Source organism: Microcebus murinus, chromosome 3 (genome assembly GCF_040939455.1).
Source record: "Microcebus murinus isolate Inina chromosome 3, M.murinus_Inina_mat1.0, whole genome shotgun sequence".
Lineage (NCBI taxonomy): Eukaryota > Metazoa > Chordata > Mammalia > Primates > Cheirogaleidae > Microcebus > Microcebus murinus.
This window is the reverse complement of record NC_134106.1, coordinates 109,537,219-109,542,309: the sequence shown is the minus strand read 5'-3', so window position 1 is coordinate 109,542,309 and position 5,091 is coordinate 109,537,219.

Genomic DNA, 5,091 nt, shown 5'->3' with positions numbered 1-5,091 from the left:
CAGCTGTAAGATGGGGTGCCCACCCTTGTCCTTCTTCCTGGGTAGAGCAATTGCTGGAGGCAGCGCCAAGGCAAGGCACCAACTTTCGTCCCTAAGAGAGACTCAGGTCCCATGCTATCTACCTGACACCAAGTCTATAGTCAGGTGATGTCATATCAATAAATTTTATTTGGGGATGTTGGTATTTTTAAAAAGATGTAATTAGTTAACATTTGTAAGCAAGATGTTTTAAACTTCTACTATATTTATAAAATTTAAAGATGTTACATTTTTCAGAACAGCAAGTCTTACTAGTATACTTACATTTGTTAGTTTGGCAGGTTTTTTACGTTTACAAGTAATAATTAAAAGTATATTTTGCAATTGATTCTTGGTCTATGTTTTAAAATTCTTTTCCTTCTTTTTTCCCCCAACTATAAGAAAATTTGTTTAGATATTGAATTTCTTTAGACACTGAATGACTCTTTGGAGGGCATAATTAATCACATTGGTTGTGCTTCTAATATTCTAAAATAACTTGAAATGATAACTGGGATCCAAGTATTCTGTCTCTCACCTGTACTGGTGCTAAAATTATGGGCATTCTTCACCCTGTTTAGAGCTCCACCCTAAAGCCAGTAATCTAATTAAGAAACAAGCTAAATTGAAAATACCACCTTCCACACTAAATCAGCCTATAATTAGCTATTTGTAAGAGAAGTTTTACTTCTATAAAAAGAAAGTCTCCACTTGTCAGGGCCCCTCCCTCTCTGCATCCAAACTACTAAAAACTGTCAGAATAAAAAGGGCAATGGCTCAAAGTTACATAACAAATTTTCTTTTGTTTAAGTTCTGTGCCTTGAGATGTAATTCTTCGCAGTCTTGACATCTGGACATCGGATAGAAATGGAGGACTCAGGTATCACACTAAAGACTGGACACAGACATTAAGTGAATATTTGATTTTGAAATGTAAATTATGTCAAAAGCACAAGCACAAGTGGGTTTTGCCCTAGGTCTAGTTGTTCCTTGCACAAATATCCAATTATTGAGACAATGAGGGTTACTGAGGAAGAAAGGAATTTTTTAATACAACAGATGTCTTGGGAGAACGGGGGAAGCTGCCTCAGCTTTTCTTCTCCAACTAATGGAGATCTGGGCTTACAAAGGAGGGGCCAAATTCCTTGGGGCGGGTGGTAGTGTAACTAACAAGAGGCTATGTGCACTGGGGGCAGGTTGTGGGACATGGTGAGTCTTGGCATCAGGAATCTTGCTCAGGGGCCTTCAGAGTCTCAACTCTTTTATCTTACGGAAATTCCACCATTGCTAAGACACAACTAAAAGGTCAAAGGAGAAGATTATAAAAACATATAGGGGTCATTGAAATTTATTTGTAGAGCTGGTTACATTAAGACCACATACTTTCTCCACATGCTAAGCAAAACCACCTGATTACCATGTGATTTACAATTTAGGTGGATAGTGGAAGTATTTACTCTTAAATATGTTGAATTAAAAAAAATGCATAAAGATACTCTTATGGAGTATATGTATATTAGGGAGATGAAAACAGGTCTTAATTTTCTATCACTAAATATAAAGTGGCAGCTAATGACTACCACATAATTAAGAAAATATCTAAAATTGAAAGCAGAAGCAAACAAACACAAAAAACAAGTACAAACGAGGAAAACAGACATAAGGCTCAAATAATAAAAGATTACTATAGTATTCTTAGCATTGTCAGTATCTATTATAAAATTAAAGATGATATAATAAGTAATTCCTTACCAAAAAAAAAAAAAAAAACGAAAGTTAAAAATATGATAGCATAAATTTAAAACTTAGTAGAAATATTGGAGGATAAAAATGAAAAAAGAATCTCAAAGTGTTAGGTGGATGGTGAGGATTCTGGGTCTCCTAGGCATGAAAGTGGGTGCTGCTGCCTTGGTGCAATTTGCCCACCTGGGAAGAAGGACAAGGGCGAGCCCCAGGACCTCATCGTGGTCCTGTGCCACCCTAATACTCTCCCAAGAGACTGCCATACTTGGGGAAGGAGGGGATACTCTACGAATCTGCCAATCATAGCTTAGCGCACCAGCTGAAAAAGAACACAGAGGACTCTAGAAGCAGCATAGGTACCATAGAGTCTGGAAATTGACCTAGAACTACCCACATATATACTAATGCAACTCCCAAATGTCCAATCAAAGTGGTTCCATGGTGACGTCTGAACCACAAGGGAGGTCCCAATCCGGGCACTAGATGCAGCCATAACCAATCCCTTTTTTGCACCCTTCCTTTGGCTCTCCCTTTGCTGCCACAATAGGTCTTGTCACCATCTGTGGTGTATGTGCCACTCTCTGTAAACCTATATCTTGCACTTGCTCTATAATCCTATCTTTCCCTCCTCAGTAAACCTCATTTTTGTGTTTTGCCTTACTTGGATGTGTCTGGTCATTCTTCCACCATGAGCGCGCTAAGAACCAACGTTTCAGACTAAAACCTGACACAAAGAGAAAAAATAAAAAAATTAAAACACTGATCTTGAGAGTCCAATAAATGTTATTTGTTGGAAGATTTGGAACACAGGTACTTAAAACAACATGGTCAGTTTTCAATAATTTTGAACTATTCCTGCATGTTTGAAAGAGAGACAAAGCACAAAACTCTTATGAACTGCTGATCCCTAGAAACTGATGCATCAGTTTCTAGGGATTTTTTTCTTCACACACGGCAAGTGAAATCTCTGACTCCTAAGTCAGAGAGCTGATGCATCTTAAACACACTCCCCAGATGCATTTGGATGTGTGGGGTTAAATTTTGTGATAATCCAAAAACACTAGGTGCCTTCCAAGAGCTTTTACTTCAAGGCTATGGGAGAAAAAAAGATATGCCTGAGTGAGTAAAATGGTCATGTCTTTATAGTTGGGGACTTCTGAGTAGCTCACATATGACTTGTAGAATTACAGGGAAAAGGGGAGCCTTCCAGGCTAGCTTGGGGAGCCACTGTTCTATCTATTGCTAGTAGTAGATGAATATGTTATAATCTTTTGTCTGACTTTTTTTCTTCTGATCTATTTCTCTTGGAGGACTGAGAAAATATGTTAATTTAGACCTCTCCTAGACAACAAAATATCATTGGACTTATTTTTGACAAGGTATAATTTTTAAAAAAATTTGACTTTGTAGTCACCAATTTTCTTCCTATCTTTCAATGACCTCAGTCTGGTATATGTTTGTACTCTATGTAATTTGTTTCTCCCAACCTTCATAAGGCCATTTCAAAGGGAATTAGAGAAAAGTTTTCATGCTACACAAGAACTGCTTATTTTTTTCACTCCAGTGAGGAGAATATAGGCATGCTACTTAGAAAATGATCCCAGACTTTTTATATAGTATCTTTTAAAAAAAATTCAAGTATTCATATTTTAACAAAACTTTGAAATAAAAGAATAATAGGAAGGAACCACCTTATTTTTTATTTTCTATTTCTATCTTGTAGCGATGTACATCTCTTTTGCTTATATGATATAAACCCCCTTGGTGTGTGTGTGTGTGTGTGTGTGTGTGTGTGTGTATAGAGTATATTCAATGTAGTTTTCAAATAACATATAATATATGTGAAGAATGTTTACACTAAAACCTAAATCTCTTCCTCCCATAATTTTAAACGATTATGAAGGACTTCCACTTCCAGCCATGATAGAGTAACAGTTCTTGTCTAAAACAACTAAAAATTCAGAAATAATATAGGTGAAAGAAATTGTTTTTTGGTATAAGACAATAGGCAGCACAAGGCCAGAATCAAGAGAAGGGAAATACACAAGGTGGCTTTTGCTTGTCATAGCTTGTCTGGAAAGAGTTTCTAGGCCAAAGTACACAAAGCAGAACCCCAAAAGTTTTACCCTGTGCTTGTATTACCAAAAGCTCGGCACTTGATCTTGAGCCTGTATCAGAAGAATGAGAGCAAATGGTTTGAGGAGAAGGAAAGAGAGGTTTATTAATTTGCTGTCAAATGAAAAGGTTGACAGACTCCTTTCTTAAAGTACCAATGTCCTGCCTGTGAACTGAAATACAGAACTTTTGAAGGGGAGGTTTTCAGCTTCACGCTATTGTTCAGTTACAGTTGATGGGTCTGACTCATCCCATCTTTGGCTAAGACAATCTTGTGACCTCCACCTAGACTATTCTCCTGAGCCATCTCTTATTGCACAAAGAACAAAGGACTCTCTGCTGCCCCTCCTGACCACTGGGCCTGGAGAAGGGATATAGGTTTTAATTCTCAAAAGGAGTTGGGGGAGGTTTTAGAGAGACAGAAAACATTTTTTACCGCTCTCAGGCCATTCCCACTGTTACAATAGTAGTGTTTGTTATATTTTGTCTAGAATTTGTAGTTATCTGAGTCACATTTAGTCCCCAAAGTATCTGATATTATTTTTTCTCATAAGTGATTGTAATTACTTCTTAACTTGAACTGGATCATATAAGATGAAATGTAAATATTTACTTGTATTCATTATAAAATAATATTAAAATGCTTAGCAGTCTTCTGTCAGTATTCCCTTTGTTGAAAATAGATACAACCCATTTAGTAACCTGGAATTCCAAATGTTTCATTTTCTGATAATATCTTTTGCACACACATACATTATTGATAAATAAATACATAGTTACAGTCATGTTTTATATTATTTTTATTCTTAATTATGCTAATTATAAATATAAAAGGAAACAAGTCATATAAAAGGTATTATAATAGGTTGCATTTCATTATGAAAATAATCTTTGACCAATGTGATTTCTAGTCTTGTTTATTTACTTTGAATTTACATATATTATTACCAAACAACAGTTAATATTCCAGATTGGAACACAGCCAAAAAATTAAAAAAGATATGAAAGTTTAAAATAACTACAGATTCAGTGAGTATAATCTGAGAAATATATAACCATTATGTTCCTCCTTCATCTAGTGTTCAGGAAGGGTCTCTTAAAGAGGAGTACCTTTAGGTGCAGATATGAAAGATGAGAAGAAATCATTTTGCAAGATGTTGGTAGAATGTTTTTCATAATTAAGGTATATACAGATGGTACAAAGACTCTGAGGTG